The 15036-nt window shown below is 43.8% G+C and overlaps 1 protein-coding gene across 2 annotated transcripts in view; it reads right to left on the reverse strand.

Moving 5' to 3' along the window:
- The window catches only part of LOC108804353 (tropomodulin-2-like), a 59919-nt gene extending 45212 nt beyond the window's left edge, over nucleotides 1-14707 (reverse strand). Inside the window, exons 1-2 of one of the 2 annotated variants that reach the window (XM_018576060.1) lie at nucleotides 14651-14707; nucleotides 10320-10325 (exon numbers count right to left, since the gene is read on the reverse strand). The gene's annotated coding sequence lies outside the window, so the exon portion shown is untranslated. Of the gene's footprint in view, nucleotides 1-6725; nucleotides 6732-10319; nucleotides 10326-14650 lie in introns of both variants that reach the window. The other variant, XM_018576061.1, reaches the window with a different exon arrangement.
- Nucleotides 14708-15036: the final 329 nt, after the last annotated feature.

The following is a 15036-nucleotide window of genomic DNA, read 5'->3' on the forward strand; positions in this document are numbered from 1 at the left end:
AACTGCATCCATTGTTTTTTCTGTGTAGAGTTCAGCTTTAAACATAGTGAACACTACATTTTACTCTGTTAGCATTTGACTTCTTATTTCAGCTAGGCTCTTTAAGAAGGATTTAAAACTCATTAAAACTGCCCAGGTTTCGGGTTTGCTTTACAATACTCTGATACTAAAACATTCATGTCAAAGCCTTACATACCATTTGTACAAACAAACTCTGTAAATTATAGAAGGGGCTAAAGCTCAAGAAATAAATGTCAATGAAATCAGTAGCTAAGTCCAGTCCTGTTTAAGGGAAAGTGTAGCACTTGTGTCCTTCCTTGTCCTGGGTATCCATGGTGAACGTTCCCTTTGAAGGGGAAGCTAAGTTCTCCTGGGCTGTCTGGCAGAAGAACAATGGCTTGTGACGTTACATAGAGACATGTCCTTGAAGCACCGCAAGCATCACAGTAAGAGTTTGTCTAATGTCTTCAAACCGACAAGGAAATATACTGCAAAGTACACAAAGGTTCCAGAACATTGTAATAATCTTATGTTTCATTGTCAGAATGTTTTACTTTGCTTGCAAACATTGATTTGTTGTATATAGTGTGTTACAACATTGTGTTTCATAATAATAAGGTGTGCACCAATACCGATATTAGCATCGATGCCGATACCGAGTATTTGGGCAAGTACTCGTACTCGCCGAAATGCCCCGATACTGGAACTTGCGGGCAGAGGGAGATTTCCTCTGATCAGCGGTGCTGCATGGGAACATGGAACCGGCTTCCAAACCGTCTCGTTGCTGTCTGGCCGGCTCGATGCTGTTTGGCCGGGAAACTGGCTTCCCGGCCAATCAGCATCGAGCCGGCCAAACAGATCTGATAACATGGTGACACAACCTCCAACCTGCAGACAACCCATTCTCCTCAAATGCCGCCTGACTCCAGTCTGTGTACAGCGCCCGCACAGTCTGTGTGATCTGGCTTTTATATTAAAAAAAACCTGCAGTATGCTGCTGTTTATCTGCATGAAAAATTACATTATATACTTTTCTCTGTCTCAGACTGATGGGGATAATGGACGCACACAATTTTACTGGTAACAGAGCTTGGATTTACATTAGGTTGGCATGAATCTTCCTTGTAGGCCTGTGTACACCTTAATTTGTTATCACTTTACCTCATGGGTAGGCAACCTCACTTTTCCGGCTGTGTTTAAACTACAAATTGCATCATGCCTCTGGAAGCTATACCTTATAGGACTTGTAGTTCCACCACAGCTGGGCTGCCAAGGCTGCCTACCCCTGCTTTACCTTATCAATACTTATCCAATGTATGTTTTTCTTACACTAAGGCCTGGTTCACACCTGGGTGTTTTACAGGGCGTTCCTACGCTCTTTAAAACGCTCAACATGTGAAAACCAATGTTTGCCTATGGGCATGGTTCCCACCTGGGCGTTTTACAGTGCGTAGGAACGCGCTGCAAAACTCCCTACACCCAAAGAAGTACAGGAGCTTCTTTGGGGCGTATTTGCCGCGCGGATCCATTGGGATACAGCCAGGTAGCCCTCGGAAACGCACGTTTGTTGCACATATTTGATACGCCTAGGTGTGAACCCAGCCTAAGTGATATATTCCATGTAGAACATTTTCAGAATCGTGCCACCTCAATGAACTACATTTGACTACATGAAGATTCCTCTTCAGCTTCTTAGTATACATTTAACATGTGATTGGGATCATGTGCTAACCAGGAGGTAGAAGGGTGTAATCTCCAAAGGGATAAAGTTCCCAATGAGATCATTAGTGGTAATTGACATGATGAATAATTCTCACATTTATCAGCTGCCATAACAATACAATCTACCTGGGAGGGAAAAGAGATTTGGTTGTAACACTTACGTAGTGTTTTGTGAACTTGTGCATTGTAGTGAAAATAAAAAAGTGACATATATGATGCAATTTGCTATTAGTAGAGATATGCAAGGGCTTGTTGCGATCCCTTCTGTCATGCATTGTTGTGCAATGGTCGAAGTGCTTTAAATCACATAGGTGTGAACAGGGGCTTCATGCTGATGACCAGTGATGAATGGGAGCTTGGTGCAAACCTAGTTCGCCGGAGTTCACCCAAGCCTGTGCAAAATTGTAACTCCCGGCCCAATCAGTTGTGGCAGGGGCATTCCATGCCCATACACGTCACAAAGGAGCAAGGAATGCCCCTGCCAAAACTGACGGGGGTTGGGGTGTCAGTCACAGTTTTGTGTGAACTTTGGCAAACTCTGGCAAACTGGGTTTGCACCAAGCCCCCGCACAGCACTGGTCATTAAGCCCCTGTTCGCATGATTTAAAGCACTTCGGCCATTGCACAACAAAGCACGACAGAAGGGATCCCATTATTATCTGTGGGACCACAACACACCAACACATTAGATGGGTTAGGCCAGTGGTGGCAAACCTTGGCACTCCAGCTGTTTTGGAACTACAAGTCCCATAAGGCATTGCAAGGCTCTGACAGCCACAGACATAACTCCCAGAGGCAGATGCATGTTGGGATTTGTAGTTTTGGCACAGCTGGAGTGCCCAGGTTCGCCACCACTGGGTTAGGCCATATGAATAAAAGTTACCTTTGTACAGACCACCGCCAGAGTACTATGGAATGTTCCAACCCCTCTAACTGCTACTTTTGCCGGATAGCTTGGTCTGTAGGAAGTGGGAAAATAGCGGATCTACTGGTAGGATCAACAGGGAATAAAACTGGAGGGGGCAAGAAAACAAAAACTGCTGTGGTAACTCCACTGAAAAACAGCATCATATATGTCATTTTTTTTTACTGTGACCATAGTTACAATTTAACTGTTAGAATTGGCTGTCATGTACTCTTCTTTCCCTGCCCCCTATTACTGAGAATTAGATGCATCAGTTATCAGTTGTGTTCCAACTTCTCCTGAAATTCAGGTATTATGGTAATCATCATGGTGGTAAACACACATAAGAGCTCAATGAATCTTGTTTGTTCAGGCTCTGTATGAGGTAATGGTTCCAGTGCTGTAGACGTCATGTGAATAAGTGACTGTTGATTGCCTCTGATCAGCGGAGATTAGAAATGAACAGTACACATGGTGCACATGAGACGGTTTGTTTGGAGTCTGTGTCATGTCCGCATCTTGTTCAACAAGTCCTTTGTGTTTACTGGCCCAAGTGAAACAATCATGATACTGTTGGTAAGGATGAAAACAACCTTTGTAAATCACATGCTAGGATATGAGTTGAGTATACCATCATATGTCATGTGATATTTCATGTACGACCAAATAATGCAAATAAGTAATGTAAGGAAAATACTAGAATGTCGCTTTATAAAGTACTGTCCTTACAAGGAAGATATTTAAATGTGTATCCTAGCTCAGCACTTCTCAACCTTTTCCAGTAGCGGCACTCTTTAAAAGTATGCAAAACCTTGAGGATCCCCAGTCTAAAATGTAAAAAAAAATGTGTCTGTCCCTCCAAAATCCACACCAAAACCTTATCTGAGATAGTGGTCTAGAACAGATTTTAGGGGCAACCCTACACAAAGACACTTCCCATCATGAGCCCCCCTTTCACATCAGAGCACCCTCTTTACATCAGAGTACCCCTTTCATATCAAAGTCCTCCCCTTTTACATCAGAGACCCTCCTTACATCAGTGTCCTCAGTCCCCCCTTCACTTCAGAGTCCTCAGTCTCCTCACATCAGGGTCCTCAGCCCCCCCTCACATCAGAGTCCTCAGTCCCCCCTTTACATCAGTGTCCTCAGCCCCCCTTCACATAAGAGTCCTTAGTACTCCTTCACATCAGAGTCATCAGTCCCCTTTCACATAAGAGTCCTTAGTACTCCTTCACATCAGAGTCCTCAGTCACCTTTCACATAAGAGTCCTTAGTACTCCTTCACATCAGAGTCCTCAGTTCCCTTTCACATCAGAGTCCTCAGTCCCCTTTCACATCAGAGTCCTTAGTACCCATTCACATCAGAGTCCTCAGCCTCCCCTCACATCAGAGTCCTCAGCCTCCCCTCACATCAGAGTCATCAGCCTCCCCTCACATCAGAGTCATCAGTCCCCCCTTCACATCAGAGTCCTCAGCCTTCCCTCACATCAGAGTCCTCAGTCCCCCCTTCACATCAGAGTCCTCAGCCCCCTCCCCCTCACATCAGAGTCCTCAGTCCCCCCTTCACATCAGAGTCCTCAGCCTTCGCTCACATTAGAGTCCTCAGTCCCCCCTTCACATCAGAGTCCTCAGCGCCCCCCCACCCCCCAACACTCCGCCGACACAAAAACCCACATCAGAATCATCAGCCCCCCCTCACAACAGAGTCATCAGTCCCCCCTTCACATCAGAGTCCTCAGCCTTCCCTCACATCAGAGTCCTCAGTCCCCCGTTCACATCAGTGTCCTCAGTACCTCTTCACATCAGAGTCCTACTATCACATCAGGAGCCGCAGCTGCAGCAGAAATCATGACTCGATCTAGTCTTAATATATATTACATCAAGAACTTACGCAAACAGATTTTTTTTTCATTGCGTGTGCTGGGATGTAATGTCGAAAAGGAAAAAATCTCTCCTGAATTAAGACTTCCACTCCGGAAAGTGGGAGAAAGAACTCCTCAAATAGCAGCATTCTACAAGAGCAAACAGAGATAGAGTATCTTCATTTTCTATTGTATTATTAATAACTTCCTAATAAATAATAATACGGTAGCAAATTTACAAAAACAAAGCTACTGTGCTACCCTCTGAGTATGCCAGGGGCCGCAATTAAAACCCATTTCAATTTACCAAGTTGACAACTACTGGTCTAGATCCTGCTGCACTATTAAATAAACTGCAATTACCAGCAGGGGGAGCTCTTGAGAGATGGGTGAGGGTTCTGCATTTATGAGCAGTCCTTCTCCCGCCTTTCAAGGGCTCCCTCTAGTGGTGGATGGGAGGAGTGTTAGTACAGCACAATGTAAACAGAAGACAGGAATCTGCAGGCCATAGTGTGGAGAATACACTGATCTCTCAGTAAGGTGCACACTCCAATATAGTTTTATTGTATAGCTATTGACTTAAAGGATCTGCAATAAAGTATAATTATTTTCACTGTCACTTTGAGCTATATTTGCCAGCATAGTAATAAAAAAATAGGAATGCATCTTGTGTGAAATACATGTGAATTGTACATTCTCAATTGCCCAAGTGTTGCAAAACAGTCTGCTGTCTCTGTCTTCAGACATGGATTATCAGATTATTGCAACATCTGATCCTCTCATGTAATCCATGAGCATTCTTGTCAAATATGGATTTATGTGTGGTCATGTGCTACCATGTAACAACCATCTGGATACAAATGATAATAAATGTTTATACATTAACACTAAACAAAATGTGTGGGAATAGGAAATATTGGGAAAGGTCACACACAGTGCTTTGCTAAGAACAAAGCTGTTTAGCCCCCTATGTGATAGCAATAAAATTTAGTGTAAAAAAAGAAAAAGTAAACTTAAAGTAACATAGAAAATGTTTTCAAAATGCAAAAAACATTTTTTTAAAGTCCCCCGCTCCCATGTACACGCACATACAAACGCAAACATGTGTCGAGTGCGCCTATGTGCAAAAAAGAACGTTGGAGCATTGGACTGAGAGCAATAATTCTAGGGCCATTAATCACTGCTTATACTAAATGTATGAGCAGTAAAAGCTTTTAAAGTGTCGGCTACGGGAAATTTGGGTTATTGTAGTTTTTTGCAGTTCCACAGCCGAACGCAATTTTAAGGCTTGACATGTTTGGTATCTATTTAACCGACGTGACCCCGTATTATATTCCGTTTCTGTGCACTACATTTCATTTTAGTGTGTTTTATCCAAAAAATACTGGTTTGACAAACATTTGTGCAAATACCGTGCGACATAAAAAATTCTATAGGGCCTCTGCTTTCACTAAATATATAACTGTTTAGGGGTCTGAAGCTGTTTTCCAGCCAAAAATTCAGATGTTATCATGTGTGTGCAAATGTAAGAATTTGCTCCGGACAGGAAGTGGTTAAGCACAATGAACAAACAAACTGGGTGACTTAAAAAATGTATTTTGATGCTTCTAGTTATGTACAACCCACCACTGACTCTCAATTCCCATTCTCCTTGTTCACTTTCAAGGTGCTGCCCACTCATGACCAAGAGAAGGGTACATATAGACAAGGGGGCTCCAGAATAGTAATAACAAACACCTGTCTGTCGTAAGTCATCCCTAACAAAAAGAAGACCAAATCCCAGCACCCCCATCCTTTAAAGTGCACCAGACAAATAACTTCAACTGTAAAAGTAAGTAGAAAGTTTGAAAGCCGTCACACCCATTACAAGTGCACTGTGTGCCTTTAAATGATGGCAGAACATGGAGTTTACTCTTAGGCTGCATTCACATGGAATTCCTTCAGCAGGATTCCCAGGTGTCCCGGTTCAGATGCGGCCTCTGTATCCATTCAAGTTAATGAGAGGGTGACAGTGGGCGCATCTGTCAGAGGCAGTCCACACGTATTTGAACATACAGTATAATGATTTTTTTCAGCATGATTTAAATGATGACAATCACCTATCAGAATCCACATGCAGCAATAAATCAAGGCCTGGGAGAATGAACTGTCACTGAACAATGAAGTACCACACAACTGATTTGGCCAGATCTTATTGTAAAGGTCATTGGAGGAATAAGTTGGCTGCAACGGCTGACCACCTTCTGAAAATGGTAGCTATCTGGCTGTCTCAGCATTCAGGATATTGGACATTCGAGCAGCAAATAAAGTCAGAACGCCTGATGTACAAATATATTAGTCAGTCAGAAAGTAGTGAAGTCAGAGAGTAGGCATGACCACCAGAAAACAGGCATTTGCCACAGCAGGTCAGCAATAAAAGGCACATGTTTGTCATAGTTTCCTTTAAATAGATGAAATAATCTAGGCTCACCCATGTTCTCTTTGTTTCTTCCTTGTAATGTATGAAGAACATTAGACCTGGCTAGGTGACATACCTGCCAAGTGGGCTTCTCACTGCCAGAGGCTATAAGAAGAGATCTTCCTGCCTGCATGAAACCATTCTGCCCAAACAGGTATATTCTGTGTTAAGGTGGCCATACACTTTACAACCCTCGCAAGACTTTTGTCTTGCGAGGGTTGTAAAGTAATTTTAAAAAACATACGATCTGCCCATCTTGGACAGGCAGATCATACTTGCGATCAACGCAAGCCCGCCCCGCAGAGGGGCGGGCTTCCGATGACTGCAATGCTGAACGGGCAGGGGGCGCGGGCGTACACCGGCCCGTTCGGTGTTTGTCTCCCAAGCATGCCACAAACCAGCCAAAAATCACATGACCATCAAAGCTGCGGCTGGGGATTCCTGTGACAAAAACCTGTCTGTACAGATGCATCTGCCTGTGGCTGTCCCCAAGTAATTGTACATGGCATGATTACCTGCGGATCGGGAGAGATGCTTGTCTCTGGACACAGAAATATTGTCCTGTGCTGGTGTCCCTTATCACCCTTATGGGTTGTCATCAGAACAGAAATAGATGGGAAATCTTCCAATGAGGATACTAGTTTTGGTGACTCTTTTGACCACCAGTGATTTCTCTCTTCTTGGAGTGATTTCTTGTTGTGGCTATCAGACAGGAAGTGAAGTGGAATTTCCCCAATGGGACACAGATGAAAAAAAAACAACTGACACGGGTTAGCCCTTCCTTACTCTATCCATAACTGAAAAAAACCTCTGGCTTCAGTTCTACTTTAATGAATTCTGTAAGTAGCTCCGTCCCAAAAGCTGAGGTCTAGAGTTCCACGTTTAGCAGAGGTTCATTTTTTTCAGGGATGCATATTGTGGTGTTCAGCTGAATAAAATTATTGTCTTTTTCAGTAATCAGACTCAATCAAAGTTACAGTTAGCATTTTCTAATTAACCTCAAGTCAGGTATGCACACCCTGATCTCATGCACACTCCAGTCTCAATCATGTAATTGTTCCCAGCGACTCACAGATGACTACTTGACCCTCTTCTGAACCATTGTTCTTAGTAACCCTCTGTTTACGCATGCCAATCAAGCAATCCCTTCTCTTACAAGGGGACTGTCATTCTTTGAAGCCATGAAATTACACTAACAATGATCTCAACTTCAATTACGCTTTCAATTTTAAAAATGATGGATTATTATTCTAATTGGTCGCTAAGAATCTATCTGTTCTGTAACCGATTTCAAACAAAACGTGGTTTGAAAGAGTCAATGCACTTAAAATTGGTATCAGTTTTGGGGAAATACCAGAGAGCTAAGGCATCTAATGAGGACGTCAGTGTAGGGGCTCATGTAGACGGACGTTCTTGATGTTTGAAACGCAGATGTTTCAATTTAGGGCTTGTTCACACCAGCAGCTGGTGTGTTTGTGTCCGGAGAGTGCCAATGCACTTCATCGAACCACATCGCACTTTCTTTTTCTTTTTTTTGTACAAACTTTATTGACATTTCATTGAGTTCTATGGGCACATAGTATTGCACAAAGTACTGCCTGCCATACGTTTTTAAACGTACACCACTGCAACACATTGGTATGAACTTTGGCCACCCGTAACGATGCTTATTCCCATGACAAGGTAACTTGCCTTGTTGTGCGCTCGGACTGTGCTGGAAATATGGCAGCACCGCCTGAACACATATGGTGTGAATGGGCCCTCAAACACAGCGAATGCTGAATCTCTAGCGAATTCATTGAAATAGAACCTTAGATTGTAAGCTCAATGGGGGTAGGGACTGATATGAATGTACAGTATGTAAAGCGCTGCATAAAATTGTCGGCACAATATAAATACCTGTAATAAATAAATGTAATAAAATGCTGCCTTGAGCTGGCCATACACCTATAGATTATCTGCAGATTTTCTATGGTCCGATGGGAAAAGTGCAACAGATTCCTCCATCTACGCTAAACTGTGTGGATGGAGGAATCTCCCGCTGGGCCAAGCTTCAGTATCTTGCTAGTCGGCTCAAAGTACCTGAACAAGGGCTGCATCCAATTAGATTGTTCAGGTACCAGCGCCAGCGGGGCCGACTAGCAAGATACTGAAGCTTGGCCCAGTGGTAGATTCCTCCATACACACAGTTTAGCATAAATGGATGAGTCTGTTGTAATTTTTCCATCTGACCATAGAAAATCTGCAGATAATCTATAGGTGTATGGCCAGCTTTGGACAAGAAAAGGCTGATTTGCTTGCAGTTCAAACACACCTCAATAGGACATGCTGTGCAAAGAAACTCAAAGCAGGTCAAACGCAGACTCTGAACTGTCACATATACTACTCTATTGAAGCCAACGGGCCATTTAACTGACCTGAATTTTATGTGTTTTTGAACCGGCACCAAGTGCAGGAAATCAACTTCCATAGACCTGAGCCCTTAAAATCTCTGGGCGTAAGAGTGGACTTCACAAAAAATTAAAAAGAGCACATGTCAGCACTGGTATACGACTATATTCAAGCCAATGGGGACACAGTGGGCAGGAGTGGACAGGGCTGAACAGATTTTCAGATTTAAAGTGACACTAAACTCAGGAGTTAAATCTTAAAAATGTATTCAAGTACACTAACTATTCACAGAAATGTAGCTTATTTGTGTATCACTCAAAAGTAGCCACACTGCAGAAGGAAGGACAGTGTCAGCAGCAATTCAGAGATGATTTGAGGATCTACAACTGAGTGATACACAAATGAAATACATTTTTGTTAATAGTTAAAGTGGACCTTTACACTCAAAAATCAAATTCTACCAATGCATCCCTCTATGTATGATGATTAAAGTAGAACTATGGGGTCAGTGCTTTTCCCATAGTTCTCCTAAGGGTCACGGAAGGACATAAACCAGCGTCCTTCCGTGACCCAAAGCTCAGTATACCGCAAGCTACAGCTCGCGCTATACTGAGACCGACGCAACCGGGACGGATCCCAACATTAATGTCGAGATCCACCCAGCTGCGTGATTGACAGCTGGCTCTGCCTATCTAGAGGCAGAGCCAGCTGTCCCCCACCAACCCCCCCCCCCTGCAGGGAGCCGTGAGTGACAGTCACCGCTCTCTTCATGGACAGGATCGAGAAGTGAGCGAGCGACGGTATGGGTTCACTCACTTCCCGATCTATTGCGCCGACCTGTGACATTTTCATTGTCACACGTCGGCTCGAACTATGAGGTTGAGTGAAAATCACTCACCTCATAGTTCACCTTTAATAATAACAGACATGTCAGGTGTAAAATGCTGTGATTTTGAAATACTTACACTTGCAGAGCATTCACTTCCTGCTTTGAAAGGGCAAAATGACTTCAGTTTGCCAAAGCAATGCATACTGGGATTGCCTTGTCATCAGCAGAGCATTGCTGGGAAATCTGTAAACTCAGGAGATCTCAGGGAAAGGCATTTTCCTCCCCTGAGATGATGTGCATGGTCACATGTCCTAGTCACATGTGCCAGAGTTTCAGAAAGTAAAGGGAGAGCTAGTAATCTGCCCTTAGTAAACATAGCCACTGTCAGAAGACTGGGGAAGAGAAATAAAGAATGCAAAGTATACAAAGCCTGTATACACATCTAAAAGTATGTGTTTGTAGATTGTCATTACTAAACATTTTAGTGTCACTTTAAGGTTAAAGTATATTACGGCTTCTCTGTAAATATGATACTAAAAATTGTCAAACTGAAATAATAAACTTTACAAGCACTGGCTATTGCTCATTATGTTCCCTTGCACCAGCATTGACTTTGGCCATTGGGAAATACTCCCGTTTTACCAAGTGGGAAGTGCAAGTAAAGCCGGGTCCATGAAATGCTCTTTTAGTGGTTCTCAGAATGCACACACACTGAATTCCAAAGACACAACTAATTCTACTGATTCCTTATAATAACAAATGAATTTGGGACCTCTCCCTTGACAAGGACTATCCAATGATGGTCACATAGAAGTGAGTACATCTTGAAGAACAGATGTCTTCTACTTTATTGTATGGCTAATCTACTACTATTGATTTTCCCTCAATAGACAACTACCCTTGTCATTGAATGAACATCAGTCGTGCATATGATATGAGCTTCACAGGACCATTAGAGCCTAGAACACACGTGTCTTCCCAGAACATATTGATCTGCAATGAGTGGTGTAAAACCCTACAGAAAATGATACATAAACATTCTGCTGATATCTATTGTCAGTCAGCATATTAAGCACCAACTATTCCACAATGTAAATGACAGCTAAGGCCCACATTGTCCATCATGAATATCATTTGCCCCCATATATTAAAGGGAAATTCTACCTTTTACAAAAAAAAAAACAATAAATGCACACTCCTTCATAAAAGAAAAAAATGTGCATTTATTATATTTTTGCATAGTAGCCAGTAAAGCATTGCAACCGCGATCAGTGGATCACAGGCACAATGCTCTTCCTCCCGTCCATGTCCATACCCAGGTACAGATTTTAGTAACATAGTCGGAAGGAAGTGTCAATTAGGGATGCACCGACACTGGTATTTTGGTATGGAGTACGAGTACTGATATTTTTTTTCCCCGGTATTCGCCGATACGGAATACCGAGTACCGGAAGTCCCATTCAGGAAGCCAGGTGGTGTGTAATGACTTGCCACCTGGCTTCCTGATTACCTGGGAAGACGGGCAGCGTGTAAAGACTCGCCACCTGGCTTCCCGATTAGCAGGGAAGCCGTCCCCATGCTTCTTGTCACTATGCGAAGGGAAAGCATGGAGCCGACTTTCTGGCCAATCAGGAAGCCGGGCGCTGTGTAATGACGCGGCGCCCAGCTTACTGATTCGCTAGCTTCCGACCAATCAGAAAGCCGGGCAACGCGTCATTACACGCTGCCCGGCTTCCTGATTGGCTGGGAAGCCCGCTCCATGCTCCCTCGTCATGAGGTGACGAGGAAGCATGAAGCCGGCCTCCTGATCAATCAGAAAGCCGGGCGCCTCATCATTACATGGCGCCTGGCTTCCTGATTGGCCAGCTTCCGACCGGGCAGCGCGTCATTACACAAGTGATGAGAAAGCATGGAGCCCGATCCCCCGGCCAATCAGCAAGCCGGGCAGTGTGTAATGACGCGCTGCCCGGCTTCCTGATACCGGAAGTATCGGTGTAGGCATCGGAGCATTTGGGCGAGTACGAGTACTTGCCCAAATACTCGGTACAGGTGCATCCCTAGTGTCAATGGACTATGAGTGTGGTGACATCAATGAAAAGCACCTTCAAACTGTTTGATTGTTACTACAGCAAGGATTGCTCCTGGAAGAAATGAAGAATATCCACAGCCAAAACTTTTGGGCGCTGCTCTGTGTCCCAGCAGGAAAGCGGGGAGGAGAGAAAGTGACAGCCGGCTGAGCGCTGCGTTTGTGGTTTTTTTGTTTGGGGGGGGAGGGGCAAAAAAAATCTTACACCAGGGCCCTTTGTTCCTTAGGTCCGCCACTGCTTAGATTGTAAGCTCCTTGAGGGCAGGGACTGATATGAATGTGCGCTATGTGCTGTGTAGATTGTCAGCACTATATAAATACCTGTAATAAATACATTTTAGACTGGGGTGCCTCAAGATTTCACATCCTTATAGGGTGCCATGACTGAAAAAAACTTGAGAAATGCTGCTGCCCTAGTCTATCCAAACAAATAAGAATATACTTTATAACATCCACCCTCATTTCAATCCAGCTGTACATCACTCCAATGTGTTTTGTGGTCATTATTTGGCACTTTTAGTTTATGAGGTCCATATAAAACTATAATGGATGTATAGGACGTTTAGTATACTAATCTGCTGCTACAACATAGATAGCTAAGACTACGGTATAACAGTAGCTAATGGCCTGCTCTGATAGCTAATGGATCAAATATGGGAGCAATGCAAATAAGGGCACAAGGAAAACCAGCAGAGAAATAGCCACATATTCCTCACTTCGCTCCAGGTCAGGTTAGACCAGGTGTGGGCAACTCCAGCCTCTCAGCTGTTCTGGAACTACAAGTTCCATCAGGCATGGCAAGACTAGAATCCACAGGCATCACTCCCAGAGGCATGATGGGATTTGTGGTTAAAGCACAGCTGGAGGGCTGGAGTTGCCCACCTCTGGATTAGACTTTACACTCCATATATATATAACTTGGGTGCTGGCTTGGCTCGCCTCTACCAAAGCAATCAACCATACCAGCAACAAGGAATTGAGATGCAACATGATAATTAGACCTAGTTCACATGCGGCATGTTGCTCCATACAGTGTAAAGGGCCGGTTGTTGATGCGCCTGGAGCTGTGGGAAGAAGTGTGGGGGTAGCTGAATTAACTCTATGGAGATGCAGGAGCTGTGCGCCCTCGAGCTGCTTTCCCCAGTTCTCAGCTTTGACAGCCGCACACAGATGGTACAAAGCCTTGGACGCAAACATGATGGATCCAGGTGTGTACACTATCTGACGCATATTGTATTCTTTCTTAAATCTTGGTGTGCTTTGCATACAGTGCATAAGTGCCCTACATAAAAACATTCAAGTAGGGCTGAAACCAACTAACTGATTAATCGATAATAATCAATTATGTGAATAGTTGTCAACTATGCTCATTATCGATTAGTTGGTTGGATCCCCTAGCTCTCTCCTCCATGCTGGGTGGAGGGCACAGCAAGCAGTGGCCGGGTGCACCGCAAGCACCTTTTATTCTGACACGTTCCATGGTAGACACGGCACTTTCTCCGTTTTCTCATTCTTTTCTAGAACTCTGTGCCTAGCACGAAAAGCATCAGAATAGAGCTTGTTCCTGCTGGCTATTTTAATAAAGGAAGAACATCATTGTGCACCTCAGTGTGCGCTGTTCCTGTTGCTGGTATAAGTGATCAGCAGAAATATGGGTTCTCCTGCACAGAATGACTGCAGTGATAAACCACGTGTATGTCCTGAATACACAGAGCAATGCACAATCTACATTTTCGGCATGATTAATGACTCGGGTGTACTGCGGTACTATGAACTACTTTGTTGTATGCAGCATGCTTTCAGCACCATGAGCATAGGGAAATCCGTCAGCTGCATGATTCAGAATTCCTAGCAATCACCAAGTCATGGGCATCCCTGCATCCTGGTAATGCTGTGCCAAACCAGTCCTGAATATTTAAATCCCCAATGCAATATTTCACATGCACTAGGAGGTGATAATTTTATAAAGTAGAGGGGCTGAATCCAGTATCCCAGTCCATGCAGCATGAAATGATGTGCCTTGCTTCTTGCAGCTTCAGGATGACCATAACACACCCAGTTGTCTCCATAGACAAGTACATCTCTAGCTGATCCGCTAGCTTCACCTTGAGCTGTGTCACATGCCTGGCTCATCTACACAAGCTGGCAGAAGGATGCACAGATCGAAATCTGATTTATTGATCAAATGCTGATCCACTGATCATTGCCATCCCCATTATCATCCTGCAGTACCATGGTCAGCTGGCTGGCCCCGGAATAAAACAGGTGGTTCATTCATGTAAAGGATGCAATCAGCATTCATTATCCCATCAAACTGCAGCAAGATGTAACATTCACACCTATTTCCATCGCTCAGGCTTCTTGCACGCTAAGTATATTAAAGCATCGCTGTTCTTACCCTTCAAGCCGCCTTCTGTTATTCCCTTCCCGTGTGTGATGCTGAGAGATGGTACCGCTCCTAGACGCCGGACCACCAGGGGGCGACATCACCACAGCCAATACAAAGAGAGGGACTGAGAGTTTTCGTGACCGCGGGCGCCATCTTTGTTAAGGGCTAGGTATAGGTTGCAAATGATAGCGATGCTACTGTCTTCTTGATAACACAATCTTTTTTTTTTTTTTAAATACGGCTCTTTCTAAATGTAAAAATAAAGCATCAATAAGAAAGTCAGAGCTCATCTTTGGTGTGTATGTAGAAGTCTATAGTTATTTTCCAGTATTAAATATGGCTGCTAAACTATGGAAATAAATGACATTACTCTGTTTTCATCCAAGATTCACTAA

The sequence above is a fragment of the Nanorana parkeri genome, unplaced genomic scaffold (assembly GCF_000935625.1).
Source record: "Nanorana parkeri isolate BGI_ZX_2015 unplaced genomic scaffold, ASM93562v1 scaffold55, whole genome shotgun sequence".
Taxonomy (NCBI): domain Eukaryota; kingdom Metazoa; phylum Chordata; class Amphibia; order Anura; family Dicroglossidae; genus Nanorana; species Nanorana parkeri.